The following is a 15,036-nucleotide window of genomic DNA, read 5'->3' on the forward strand; positions in this document are numbered from 1 at the left end:
TGTCCCAGCTCCTGCCTCCAGGTCCAGCAAGCATTGTGGGCACTGACCTTTCAAAGCTAGTCTAACCCTGTCCCTCTGTGAAACTTTTGGGTGTTCCACAAAGCCTTTAGGACTGCAGGACCACATAACTTATCCAAACAGGGATACTCGAGCATGAAAGGGGCCGCCATGAGTAATCACACTGGGACAACAGGCAAAACTACCCTGGGAAATGGGAACATGAGATCATCCTACTGTAGATAAATCTGATCCCTTTAACATAGCTTGAATTCAACCCTCTCCACTATCTGGCCCCAACTTACCTGTTCAGCCTCTTTGCATCCTGACATATCACACGATTCAGTCACACTGGTCCTGCAATTGCCAACCATGCCTTGGGTGTCACTGTCTCTGTACAACTGCTCCAGCCATTCCCTCCTCCTGCCTCTAGCCACCCCACCTCCTGCCAGTCTGCAATGCCCCCCTCACCCATCTGTGTAGGTCCAAATCCCACCCTTGCTTCAAAACACAAAGTAAATGGTACCATTCAATACTGCTTTCATTCAACAAACATGTACTGACTGCTTAGGATGTGTCAGGCACATAGAGTACAAGACTGAAAACATCCCACCTCCTGTGACTTTAATTTCTGTGCACAACTGTGACAACTGGTCCTAAAGATGAACACAGTGATGTGCCAGACAGTCTGCCCTGTTACGGTTTTGAATAGACACACCCACCACCCCACAAGGTTGTGAGCTCTTTGAGGGCAAAATCTAAGAGGCTCATCCTCCATCCTTGCAGAACCTGACACACCCTTGGATAGAGCAGGCACTCAAGCATTTGCCAAGTGAAGAATTAATACTAAATAAGCTTACCTATTCACTCTGCAAGAGTTTTCTAATAACCAGTTCTGGGTTCTCCATGAATCTGAGATCAAAGTGGAGACTAAATTTCCCCATACCTTAGAGAAACACCCCCAGGTCCTACCACTGTGACTCTCTGTCCACCCTGATGCTGGAAGAAACTGAAGTCACCAGATTCACTGATTGCTGCTTCTCATGAGGTTAAGTGACTCATCCAAGGTCACACAGCTAGATAGGGACTGAGCCACTGGAGGGGTCAGGAGGTGATACAGGAAAGACTCAGAATGCACAAGTGGATAAGTCACCTAAGGAGTCACTGGAGTGGAGGGGCCTGGAGGGGAAGGTTACACTGAGAGCTGGAATGGCCACAGAAGAACAAACAAGCTAATAGCCCCAAAGATCTCCATTGTCCCCAGATCCCATTCGCTGTCATCTCCTGAAGAACATCACTCTTGTACCATCTGCTCCTTTTTGCACAAAACTCCTCCAAAGCCTTGTCTAACCTCTTTCTCTCTCTCTCTCTCTCTCTTTCTTTTTGTGTGTGTTCTTTTAGAGACAGGGTCTTGCTCTGTCACCCAGGCTGGAATGCAGTGGCATGATCATAGCTCACTGCAACCTCGAACTCCTGGGCTTAAGTGATCCGCTCACCTCAGCCTCCCGAATAGCTAGGACCACAGGTGCACACCACCATGTTCAGCTAATTAAAAAATTAAATTGTTTTTTGGTAGAAACTGGGTCTCCCTATGCTGCCCAGGCTGGTTTTTCTTTTTTTCTTTTTCCTTCTTTGTAGAGACGAGGGCTCTCTCTGTTGCCCAGGCTGGTCTTGAACTCCTGGCCTCAAGTGATCCTCCTGTCTTGGCCTCCCAAAGTGCTGGGATTGGCATGGGATACTGTGCCTGGCCCCCTGTCTAATCCTGAAGCTTCCACTTCCTCTCCTCTTATGTGCTCACCAGTCCATTCATATAGCTCTTGCCAAGGTCATCAATGACCTCCATGTTGTCAAATCCTGTGGCCAGTTCTCAGTCTTGTCTGATATGGTTGTCAGCTGTACTAGGCAGTTGGTCACTCCCTTCTCCTTGAGACTCCTGCATGTGGCTTTTTCAGGGCATAATGGTCATGGCTCTCTCTGCCTTCCCCATCTTCTTTCCTGGACTCTTGTTGCCCTGACTTTGGGACATTGGAGCATCCCCAAGGAGCCATGGAGGTCCTCTCATTCCCTTAGTGAGCTCACCCAGTTTTCCAGTGCTAAATGCCACAAATACAATAATGTTCCCCAATGTGTCTCCAGTCTGAACTTCTCCCTGACCTCCGGAATTTGGGTGTCCAGGCATGCTTTGTGTTTCCTGGACACCAGTCGGCATCTCAAACTTGGCAAAACTCCAGATTTGTCCCTGCTATCTCCTTCCTCCGTGTCCTTTTCATGAAAGGGCAAGTCCTGCTTTTCATTTGCTTGGGCCACAGTCTTTGGGATCACCTCCTATTCACATCCCTCATCCAATCTATCAGTGAGTTCTGTAAGCTCTGCCTTCAAAATGTTCTCAGAATGACCACTTCTCACTGCCTCCAGGCTCTGCCTTCGGGTTCAAGCCACCGTTCTCCCTACTGCAATCATGGCAGAGGCCTCCTTTCTGGATTCATTCAGCCAGAGTGATCCATTGAAACTAGTCAGGTGCCTCTACAACTTTGTTCAAAACCCTCCAGTGGCTTTCCATCATACTCAGGGCAAATTTCACAGTCACAGTCTGCACCTGTGTCTGCAGACCATCCATCCGCTCTCTGACCTCACTTCCTACTGCCCTTCCCCTCACCCACTCCTCTTCAGCAGTGCTTGCTTCTCTGCTATCTTTTGAACAGGCTAAGACTGCTCCCGCCTCAGGCCTTTCTACTTCCTACTCTTGCTGCTTGGAATGCCACCCCTTGATATCAACTTTCTCCCTTGCTCCCTTCACCTTAAGTGAACCTTTATTCGATTAATTTCCTGGCTGGGCATGGTGGTTTGTGCCTGTAATCTCAGCACTTTGGGAGGCCAAAGCAGGCAGATCACTTGAGCCCAGGAATTCAAGACCAGTCCAGACAACATAGTGAAACCTCATCTCTACAAAAATTACAAAAATCAGCTGGGCATGGTGGCACAAGCCTGTGTTCTCAGCTACTTGGGAGGCTGAGGTGGGAGGATTGACTGAGCACAGGTCAAGGCTGCAGTGAGCCATGATCACACCATTGCACACCAGCCTGGGCAACAGAGTGAAAGCCTGTCTCAAAAAAAAAAGAAGACTAATTTTTTAACCATCCTGTAAAAATATAACCATCCTCCCTCTCTCTTCCCTTTCCTGCCCAGTTTCTGCCACGGAACTTAGCACATTGACTGGTTCCTTGTTGAGGGTCTCTACTCCCTCATTAGAACATGAACCCCATGGAAGCAGGCACTGTAGATGTTTTATTTACTGTCCAGCTCTCAGCAAGCACAGCCTGTTCATGAGAGGTGCAGAAGAAATATCAACAGTACAAGTGAATTTCCAACTGTTATAATTCATCAGTGGAGAGCTGCACTCAAGCCTCTTATTTGTGGAGAGCGGGCATCTGGTATTGTAGCTGTTTGGTCCCAAGTTTGACAGTCGTTGTCTGCGGACTGTGTGACCTAAAGCAGCTCCCTTTGCATCCTGGTTTCCTGGTTTGTAATAATAAACACTGGCTGCCCTGTATTTAGTGCCCCAACCACTGTGCCAGATGCTTTATACACATTGCCTCCCCTCAATCCTGAGATCAGATAGATGAAGAAACTGAAGCTTATAGAGGTGAAATAATCTTTTCCACATTTTCAGTAAGAGTCAAAGTTGAAACCCAATCAGTTGTCTTCCAAAGTCTAAGACTTAGACTGTTGTAGCAGGAAAGACAGTCGGTCAGCTGACCTCCAAGTGGCCTTGAAGCTCATAGCTAGAGAGTATGAGCTTTATGGGCAACGGAGAGGCACTGAAAGATTTTAAGCAGGGGCATGGCATGGTCAGGTTACATGGAGGGAGAGTAGTGTGGCTGGATTGGCCTGCATTCCCCAGAAAGCAGAAGCTGGGGTTGAGGTCTATGAGCTTTTCCTTTACTAGGGAGAAAGATCCCAGGGAACAGAATGAAGAATATGGGGAAGGAGACAGGGAAGGAGGGAGAGTCAAACTGAAGATGTGCTACGGAGCTGGCAGCTGATTACTCGATGTCTCTTAAAACCATCTCAGGACAGTTTGTCTGGATGAAAAAAGAGGTAAGAACTCATCCATCGGCTCCCGTATTCCCTTGGCAAAGGTTTATACATGGAGCATTACCTCCCCACACTCTGGGGACACACAGGAATGCTGAACATACCTGGACATGAACAGAGCAGTTCCTGCGGAGGTGAGAAGGATGTTTGGGGTGTGAGGTGAGGAGCCATCAGGTCACACCTGTGTGAAGCTGGTGAGCTCTCTCAGAGCTGGTGCCTTAGTGGGTGCTGGACCAAGAGGCCAGTGAGGACAAGAGGATCAGAAGCAGAGCATAAACAGCATCCAATTCAGGATCAGAGGAGGTGGTGTGGGCTGAACTGTGTCCCCCCAAACTCATATATTGAATTCCTAACCCACAGCACCTCATCATGTGACCTTCTTTGGAAGCAGTGTCATTGCAGATATAATTGGTTAAGATGAGGTCGCACTGGAGTATAGTGTGTCCCTGATCCAATCCCTTGGCAAAGGTTCTACATGGAGCATTGTCCATACAAGACTAGTGTCCTTATAAGAAGAGGAAATTTGGACACAGAAACACACACAGGGAGGATGTGTTGTGACCATGAAGGCAGAGTTCAGGGTAGTCCTTCTACAAGCCAAGGCATGCTGAAGATGGATGTAAACCACTAGAAGCTGGGGGAGAGGCACCCAACAGGCGCCTGCACAGCCTTCCGAAGGAGCCAACCCTGCTGACACCTTGACCTTGAACTTGCAGCCTCCAGAACTGTGAGACCATAAGTTTCTGTCATTTTAGCCATTCTGTCTGTGACGCTTTGTTGTGGCAACCCCAGGAAACTAACAGAGGAGGTAAGATTGGGGGCAGGGAGGCCCATCTGTTCGGGGGCATCATGTCAGTCAGGCACTCAGTAGCTGGGGGAAAATCCCAAACTCAAGTGGGTCGTGGCAAAATGGGGAACTTATCAGCTCATGGAATGGGGCTCTCCAAAGGAAGTTCTTTGACTTCAGACTTGATTCAGGGGTTTGAACGAGGATGGTAGGGCTCTCTAGTCCTTGCCCCCTTGTCTCCACATGTTTTGAACTGCACATTTGTGTGCCTCCAGAATTCCTATGTTGAAACCATAACCCACAATGGGATGGTATGTGGAGATGCAGCCTTTGAGAAGTGATTAGATTTAGTTGAGGTTATGGGGATTCTTCCTGATGGGCTTAGGCCCTTACAAGAAGAGACCAAAGAGCATGCTCTCTCTCTCTCTTTCTGCCATGTGAAGATACATCAGGGAGATGTCTGTCTGCAACCCAGGAAGAGAGCCCTCACTAGGAAACAAGCAGACCAGTACCCCAGTCTGTAGGACTCCCCAGGCTCTAGAACTGTGAGAAATAAATTTCTGTTGTTTATAAGTCACCCAGCTTAAGGCATTTTGTCACAGCAGCCAGAACAGACCAAGAGAGGTACCTGTGTCTTGATCTCTAGACAGAGCATTGGCTGAGGCCGACCCAGCCATGACAGAGAGAGAGAGAGAGAGAGAGAGAGAGAGAGAGAGAGAGAGGCAGGGCTGGGCCGTGGCTGGCTGGGGTGTGGACTGATCCAGAGCTGGCGGTGGGCCAGAAGAAGTTCAGCTCCCCAGGGCTGGATCTGGTGAGAGAATATGGAAGTCAGCAAACAAAGTTAGGGTCCTGAGGCACAGAGTGGGGGTGGGGTTCAGCAAGGAGGTCTTGGTGGACAGGATGGGGCAGCTGGCAGAGGAGCTAGTTCTCCAGAGCTGAGACCAGAGATGACACCAGGTCAGTGGCCCTTCACCTGTGTTCTGTGGCCTCACTTCTGTAGAGAATCGAGGCCAGCTTCAGGGTCAAGCTTCTTGGCTGGAAGCTGGGAGTTGTTGCTGTGGTTCACTGTGTTGCAGGGATACAGTGATGACTGAGAAAATGCCGAAGAGACCTGGAAGTCCCCCAGAGAAGACATCTGATTCTTACAGCCCTGCGGAGAGGCAGTCTGGGAAGGCCTTTCTTCCTAGAGGACCTCTTCAAGGTTCTGATACACCTCACAACCCCTGCAAATACAGACAGACCGACTGGGGCTCCCAGGTCCAGAGGAGATATTGGGAAAGGGTCCGCGGTGCACAGCAAGATGTCTGCTTAGCCGGCGGTAGCTGGCGCTCCTGGCCTGGGCAGCTGAGCAGGCATCTGCAAGGGGACTTGACAGCGATCGGTGGAGCAGGAGGGTGCTTGAGAGTACGGCTGCATAATCGTGGCCTTGAGGTTTCTTATTGTTTAAATGTCACCACTTATTTGAAACTAATTCCTGTCAGACTGCAAAACGTTTATCAGTGTAACTGGGCGCTGGCACAAAGCTTTCTTAAAATACATATCCTTTCATTCATAAAGCTATTCATGGGGCATTCGATTAGGCATCTTTTTTGACTGCCAAGGAAACCATACTGAAAGCAGGGCATGCATTCAGAACAAAGAACTCCAGCTTGCGGGCGAAAACTCTGCGATAGCCATATCTCCCCCGCCAGATAGTGTGCTTTGGGTTGGCTGGCAGCCTGTGCCCCTTGGAAATGTCATTTGCAGGCCCTTCTGGGTTTGTGACTAAGGTGTGGGTGGTGGATCTACAAAGGATTTCCCAAAAAGAAGGCCTCCTTTACATACCTTTTGTTCTGTGGACTGATCCACTTGTCCCACCCACATACCTGCGGCAGGTGGGAGACTTGTGCCTTAACTGGGCAGCTGTGAGCACCAGTTTTTTCCCCAAATTCCTGGGCGCTGTCCAAGCATGCTGCCATTTGGCAGTGGGGCCTCAATCACATCCTGATGGAGAAAATGTGGAGGTTTCTCATCCGCTTATATAACGATTCAGACGCTGGAGTCTGTTCCACTTTTTGTCCAGTATGTAGCTTTAAAATAGTTACATATAACATGAAACAGTACGACGTGAAAAGAGAGAGGTTTACAGAGGGAGATGGGAAGCGTGACAGTCCTTGCTTGTGGAGTTAGCCTCTCCAGTCCTGAATTCTTCTGTGTCCCCGCATCCTGCTTGTCTGGAAAACAGCTGCAGCTTGCTACTTTGATTCTTGGCCTTCCAGAAACTGGACTCCTGGCCCTTCTTTTCATCTCTTTGGAGAAACAAACAGCAAACAGTAAGCTTGTCATAATTAAAATTCACTGCTATACAAAGTTGCTCTAAAAGTAGTACAATTAAAATTAAAATTTATTTCATTTCTTGAGCTGACATTTCAGACAGCCCCGTGGCCTCCCACTAAACTCAAAGGTGATGAGTGTCTGCTCAGTCTCACCTCCTGGGTTTCTGTTCCAGCGTGAGTCTGAGCTCCATTCAACTCTTCCCAGGCCTTTTCAGCTCTAGGTGTAAAGGTTCAGAGAAAGAAGACACGCTTTTCAGTCAACAGATCTGAATTCTTATAAGGATTGTCTTATAGTCGTTGGTCTCAGTTTCCATATTTGTACAGTGAGGATCATGGTACAGTGTTAGGGCTGGACAGAAAGCCCTCAGACTGGCTTAGGACAGACGGAGTGGTCATTTGGGTTCCAAGGCGGGGTTGGACAATGAAACCAGAGCTGTCCAGTGTGGTAGCCATGGGCCACATGTGACTCCTGAGCACGTGAAATGGGACTGGCACAAATTGAGATGTGCCAAGTATAAATTACACATTACATTTCAAAGACAGCCCCAACAAAGAATGTGAAGTGTCTCATTAATAATTTTGTATATTGATTATATGTTGAAATAGTAATATTTTAGATATATTGGGTTAAAGTATGAAAATCAACATCATCCTTTTCGTTTTACTTTCACTACTTTTTAGAACAGCTTTATAGTCACAGCAAAATGGAGCAGAAAGCATAGTGACTTCCCGTATCCTTCCTGGGCCCCAAACACGCACAGCCTCCCCGTTAGCTATACCGTCCACTAGAGTGGTGCGTTTGTTTCAGTTGATGCCAGACTCCATGGTTTTCGTCAGGGTTCGCTCTTGGTGTTGTACGTTCTATGGGTTTGGACAAATGCATCATGACATGTATCCACCATTATAGTATCACACAGAACAGCTTCATGACCCTAAAAATCTCTATGTTTTACCTATTTATCCCCTCCTTTCCTGTTAAACCCTGGCAACCACCGATCTTTTTACTGTCTCCATAATTTTGTCTTTTTCAGAATGCCATGTAGTTGGAATAATACAGTGTGTTGTCTTTTCAGATTGGCTTTTTTCACTTAGTAATAAGCATTTAAAGTTCCTCCACTTCTTTTCATGGCTTGACAGCTCATTTCTTTTTATAGCTGAGTGATATTCCATTGTCTGGATGTGCCAAGTTTATTTATCCTTTCACCTACTCAGGGACATCTTGGTTGCTTCCAAGTTTTGGCAATGATGAATAAAGCTACTGTAAACATCCATGTGCAGGTTTTTATGTGAACATAGGCTTTCAACTCCTTTGGGTAAATATCAAGGAGTGCTTTTGCTGGATTGTATGGCAACGGTGTGTTTAGTTTTGTAAGCCACTGCCAAACTTCAGCCAATTGCTGGTTTCCCTATTCTCTACAGGCTGGCCTCACAAAGTTGGTCTCCTGCAGAGCTCCAAGGAAGCTGGTTTTGGCTGAATCTGAAGGTGACCAACACTGGTAGGATGCTGCTGTGTCATAGGCTGGAACCCCAGCTCCTGATCTTGCTGGAGTGTCTGCAACCCCACCTGCCTCCCCCGTGAGCTGGAAGAGCAGGGCTGACAGCCAGAGTTCTGCCATACCGCGCTACGATTGGATCCCAGGCTCTGACTCCACTAGGCCAGGGGCTGTGCTTCCCTGATCATATAAGCCCAAGGTCCAGGGTCGCTCTCCTGGAGTCTGATATCAGCCCAGCCGGGTTCCAGTGCGCTGCCCTGGAGCAGGTCAGAATGCTTGTTCCTGAGCTTATCTCTGTGAATTTCCCCTGATGAACTCTGATTTGGCAGGCAGTGTGTGGGCTGCTCAGTACTTTTCCCTTGTTTACTCAAGTTTGGGGCACCAAGATCATTCCCACAGCCTTTTGTTTCAGCTTGCTAAAGGGAAGCTGCTCTCACTCTCTTCAGCTTGCTAAAGGGAGATGGAGTTCTGAGGAAGGCAGGAACTTTGGGGGAATGTTGAAAGTTGCCTCTGTTAGCTGTGCCTACCACCTCCTTCTAATCCTCCTCTCGCCACCCAGATCCCCCCCTACAATGCATTACCCAGACCTGCCCCCTACCACCCAGAAGCTATGAGGGGCTCTGATCCAAGCCCCACACTTGTCCGAAAGAGGTGCTTGGGCCCCACAGAAGCCTTGTCAAATGATGGCAGCTGTTTTCTGATAGTTCAATGGATCTGCCACCTACTCAGAGAAGTCTGGAAGTTGCTAACTCTCTCTGAGTCTCAGATTCCCTAGTAGTCAAATGAAGGGTTTGAACCAGAATATTTTCAAGAATTTGTGCTCTTCTAAGAGTCCATGTTTTTTTTTTTTTAAGCTAATTTAAGTTTTAAAATTTATTTTTTATTTTATTTAAAAATGTTTATTTATTTAAAAAAATCTTTTATTTTAGGTTTCGGGGTACATGTGCAGGTTTGTTACATAGATAAACTCGTGTCATGGGGATTTGTTGCACAGATTATTTAATCACTCAGGTACTGAGCCTAGTACCCAATAGTTATTTTTCTGATCCTCTCCCTCATCCTACTCTCCACACTCAAGTAGGCCTCAGTGTCTGTTGTTCCCCTCTTTGTGCCCGTGGGTTCTCATCATTTAGCTCCCATTTATAAGTGAGAACATATGGTATTTTGTTTTCTGTTCCTGTGCTAATTTGCTAAGGATAATGGCCTCCAGCTCTATCCTACACTATGGAATACTATGGAATGAGACCATGGAATGAGACCATGTTCCTGTAAAGGACATGGACATTTAGGTTGATTCCATGTCTTTGCTATTGTGAATAGTGATGCAATGAACATATGCATGCACGTGTCTTTATGGTAGAACGATTTATATTCCTTTGCATATATACCCAGTAATAGGATTTCTGGGTTGAACGGTAGTTCTGTTTTTAGGTCTTTGGGGAATTACCTCACTGTTTTCCACAACGATTGAACTAATTTACACTCCCAACAACAGTGTATAAGCATTCCTTTTTCTCTACAACCTTACCAGCATCTTTATTTTTTGAGTCTATGATTTATCTTTGTGGGAAATAGAGTAATTTTGTGGCCCTCCAACCTCTCCATGGAATGAAGTAGAGATCTTCCAGCAAAGCCAGTATCAGGACCGAGTGGAATATTCAGTACATGGCAGATGCTGTGTGATTTTTGTTAAAATCATAGTCTCATTTTAAGAGGACTGCCCTGATTCTTCTGGCCCTGCACATACAGGCCAAGCTTGATTCCATGGCTCTTCCAGCTAATTTCCTCATCTAAGTTAGTATTAGCCATGTCCAAGTCTGAGCTGTGCTATTAAAAACCAGAACAACAGCCTCATCACTCCCATCGACGGGCATGTGGTACTAGATAACAAGCCATAAATGTCCAAACTGTTGAGAAAAAATGTGAGATGAGTTGAGGGGGACACAGGTTGCCAGCCTGCCACTCCAGGTCCTGTGCTGGCCTGGGTGCAGCCCTGTGTTCTGTGATGCTGCCCTGTCTCCCAGTGTCAGACTTGAGCCTTCCCAGGAAAATTTTCCATGGGGCTCTGAGCCTCCTCCTCCCTCCTGCCTCGCCTGAACTGGCCCCACACTCAGGACTGGGAAGTGTCAAAGTATCTGAGCCTGGGGGAAGGAACAAATGCAAAGCACGTGAGGATTCCTTCTCTGGGGAGAGTTTATCCCATAAGTAATGATTTCACAGTTCCCCAGCCTTCCAAGATGGCATCCTCAAGGTCATCTTCATCCTCTCTTCCTCTACAGGCTCTGCCACTGCAGCTACAAACTTGGCGAAGTCCCCATTAGGAAAGATACTCCCCACGACTTTGCCAGCCCCTGTTCTGGACCTTCTTCCCCTCAGAGCCAAGCCCCACAAGAGTGTTCTACACACCTAGCCACCACACTCTCTCTTTCTCTTTGCTTCTCAGCTGACAGGCATTCTCACCTCCATCAGTGCTGAAACTGCTCTGCAAAAAGCCCGTCTCTACTAAAGATAAAAAAAATTAGCTGGGCGTGGTGGCGGGCACCTGTAATCCCAGCTACTTGGGAGGCTGAGGCAGGAGAATCACTTGAACCCAGGAGGCGGAGGTTGCAGTGAGCTGAGATCGCGCCATTGCACTCCACCCTGGGCAAGTAAGAGCAAAACTCTGTCTCAAAATAATAATAAAAAAAAGCACAAGTGGCATATTCTTGCCATGCGATTTTGGTTCTTGCAATACTTGATCTTTGCAGCTTCATTCTTGACATCACCTCCCTGAAATCTCTTCCCTTAGCTCCCATGGCATGACTCCAGCTAGGTCCTCTGTCCCTCACATGCCAGGCTTTCCTGGTTCTGTGTAGCTTTTGTGTCCTGCGTCGTCCCCGCCACACTCCATGAGCAATTACAACTGTGCCCCGTTCCCAGACTCACACCTTCTCTAGTCTCTGTCTACCTGCAGGCTGGATGCCTCCACGGGGTGTTCCACACATATCTCAAGTGCAAGTCCAAAGCAAAATGTGGGTCCTTCTCAGATTCCAGCTGGATTTTCCGTCACAGTTTTTCCTATTGTGAACCACTGAACTTCCCAGTTAGGGGCATCTGATTCAGTCTTGTTCCTTTAGCTTGGACTATCTCAAGAACCTCCCTCAATGACATATCTGCCTCCAGGCCTTTTGTCCAGTGATCCTTTCTCTGGGCAAGGTCACACATCTGACCTTGACTCTCCCACTCAGCAGTTCCTGCCCTCTGGAGGATGGGGTCTCCGTGCTTTCATATGGCCCCTGGCCATCCACAGCATCCCCCTGGCTGGCCTTCCTCTCCTGCTTGCTCTGGCGCCCCCTCACTCCCACCCCATGTTTGAATCCACAGACTCCTTATTTTTAGGTCATCACATATGCCACACTGTGCCCAACTCAATGCCTACCGAATCTCATGCTTTCCAATTCCAAGTTTACCTTCTCTGAAAGTTTTTCCTGGCTCCCTTGTTTCTTGTCTGCATCCCTGGATTTTGCACTTTGCCATGTTCCTGTTGGGCACTTAGGGAATCTTAGAGCTGGAAGGATGCAAGAGAGTCTCCATCTTTCCACCTGGCTGTAACCCCTGCAAGCAAAGGGTTTAGGCTGTTATCTCCTGGGCAGCCTGCACAGTACCTGGCCCAGAATAATGCTCCCTGAGAGAACAGTAACTTGGTTTCCACCTTGAAGAACAGATGTTGGAGCTTGAAGGTGCGCTGGCCTCCAAGAGGGGACCAGGGAGGTGCAAGGCCAGCGAGCCCATCTTCCCCATGACGCAGCCAATCAAGACTCCAGAGGGCTCCAGCAACAGCATGAAAAAAATAGCTCTCCATACAAAGCATGGAAACTGGACTTCGGAGCCTAGGGGAATGGGGCTTGTCTGCCTCTATTTAAGAAAGCGGGACAGGCTGGGCGCGGTAATCCCAGCACTTTGGGAGGCCAAGGCGGGTGGATCACGAGGTCAGGAGTTCAAGACCCATCTGGCCAACATGGTGAATCCCCGTCTCTACTAAAAATACAAAAAATTAGCCAGGCTTGGTGGCGGGCATGTGTAATCCCAGCTACTCTGGAGGCTGAGGCAGAGAATTGCTTGAATTTGGAAGGTGGAGTTTGCAGTGAGTCGAGATCATGCCATTGCACTCCAGCTTGGGTGACAGAGCGAAACCTTGTCTCAAAAAAAAAAAAAAGAAAGAAAGAAAGCAGGACAGTATATTGCAAATTAAGCTCAATAAAAAAAGAGAAGGAGAGGGAGAGAGAGAAAGAGGGAGGGAGGAAGGGAGGGAGAGTGGGAAGGAAGTGGGCAGGCAAGCAGACCATGGTCCCCTACCAATTCTCAGGGCACCGGTGGAAGCAAGTTCTGCATCTCAGGAACAGTACTTTATCACCTGATTGTACTTCCTCCACCTTTCCCCAGGCAGAACTATTGACCCAGGGATCTACAACATTTGTATATGTCAACACAGAAAACAATTAACAAATGCTTATATTCCTGTGCAAATATGCAAACTTCCTTCTGCAGACAGGAGTAAGCAGACACCTGGCAGTATTTTTAGAAATATTTAAGAAACACAGTCCAGATAAGAAGCAGGCTGCTGTGCCCTCCTCTGGGAGGGCCAGTACCTGGAAGCATCTATTTTTCTCTGTCTTCCCTGCTGTGCTCTGAGCATGGGGATGGTTCTTGTCCTTGTCCTTCAATCTCTATTAAAGCTGGCATTTTCAGCTGGGCATGGTGGCTCACGTCTGTAATCCCAGCACTTTGGGAGGCCGAGGTAGATGGATCACTGGAGGTCAGGAGTTTGAGATCAGCCTGGCCAATATGGTGAAACCCCGCCTCTGCTAAAAATACAAAAATTACCTGAGCGTGGTAGCGTGTGCCCCAAGTCCCAGCTACTCAGGAGGCTGAGGCACCAGGATCGCTTGAACCCGGGAGGCAGAGGTTGCAGGGAGCCAAGATTGTGCCACAGCACTCCAGCGTGGGGGACAGAGACTCCATCTCAAAAAAAGAAAAAAAAAAAAAAAAAGCTGGCATTTTCTTCAGTGCTTATGCTGTACCAGATACATGCATTTACTGACTTCACAATGAGAGAGAAGCCACTATGTATGTCATCAGTGAAGGAGGGTCATTTGGCAAGTATTATCAAACGCCACCTACTATGAGCCAGGCCCGTGGCAACGGGAAGCAGCACTACACAGAAGGAAAAGGCATGTGGAGAAGCTCAGAGCTGACAGGGGAGTCTACATTTGATTGTAAGATTTCTGTACAAAATGCCTTTCTGTGTGCTGTATCATATAGTGAAAGATAAGAAACAATAGAATGTCCAGCAATCAGAGAAGGCTGGACATGACAGGCTGCTTTTTAACAGCACTGGGAAAAGCTCGTGATCTGTTAAATATTTTAAAATCAGGATACCAAGCCGTGGACTATGTGTCTCATTATTTGGAAGTGCACTTATACATTCACAGAAATACCCCGGAAGGAAATATCCCAGTGATAATGGGATTGTAGTAACATTTTTGTTTGTACTTTTATATATCTTAAATTAAAATTCCTTGTGCATAGGTGAAAAGTCTGTCCAGGAAACTTTGTAGGGTCCCCTGAGTTCTTGGTGTTTTGTCAGCGGAGGCTGGTTTGAGTCATTGCTGTAGGAGAGCTACCTAAAGCAAAATGAAGGGGAAGCAGGAAATGCAAGTTTCTAAGCTTCTCACAACTTTCGCAAAATTGCTTTCCTGCAAGGCTGTGCTGCTTCACCTGCTCCCCCACCAGCTGGTGTGAGAGGCACAGGGTTTGGAGCAGACAGCTGTGTCCTGAAGGGATGGTGTTCTGTCTGGTGACACTTAGTGGCGGTCCACTTTTCTCCCACAGGATGCTGGCTGATCTAGTTGCCAAGGCTCCTGCCTAGGTCTTATCTCCAAACACGCAGGCATGGTTAAGAGATGAGAAATACACACATCTGGACAAGAGACTGGAGCACAGTTCAGTCAGCCTCAGCAGCATTATCTCCAAGAGCAAATGCATGTTGCTGTTGCCGGAGACCTTACTCCTCTGCCTTGGCTGAAAGTGTTTGAGTCTGTCTGAACCATCTGTTGTCTCCAGGGCAGCAGGAAGTTTGCAGGAGGCCTGTTCACTCCAGGTGTTATGGCTGTCACTGAGATGGTGCCAAACCTACAGGCAGCAGGAGGCCAATTGCTATGGCAGAGAGAGCCTTAAGTGGGGAGCCAGGCAGCCTGGGGACCCTGGGCCACAGCTTCCTTCCCTGTGATGTGCACTGTCATGCCCTTCCCGCTCAAACATCCATTCACTCTGCATGTCCTGGTAGAGGGAGATGCCAGGCGAACCCTCG

The 15,036-nt window shown here is 47.9% G+C and overlaps 1 long non-coding RNA gene across 1 annotated transcript; it reads right to left on the reverse strand.

Moving 5' to 3' along the window:
• Positions 1-7,029: 7,029 nt before the first annotated feature.
• On the reverse strand, positions 7,030-13,440 carry LOC108533128 (uncharacterized). The gene is made up of 4 exons (XR_001886665.1): positions 13,316-13,440; positions 12,137-12,281; positions 7,348-7,411; positions 7,030-7,167 (listed from the first exon to the last, which is right to left on the reverse strand). It is a non-coding gene; the product is annotated as an uncharacterized LOC108533128 (long non-coding RNA).
• Positions 13,441-15,036: the final 1,596 nt, after the last annotated feature.

This window comes from Rhinopithecus bieti, unplaced genomic scaffold (genome assembly GCF_001698545.2).
Source record: "Rhinopithecus bieti isolate Rb0 unplaced genomic scaffold, ASM169854v2 scaffold_11515, whole genome shotgun sequence".
Taxonomy (NCBI): domain Eukaryota; kingdom Metazoa; phylum Chordata; class Mammalia; order Primates; family Cercopithecidae; genus Rhinopithecus; species Rhinopithecus bieti.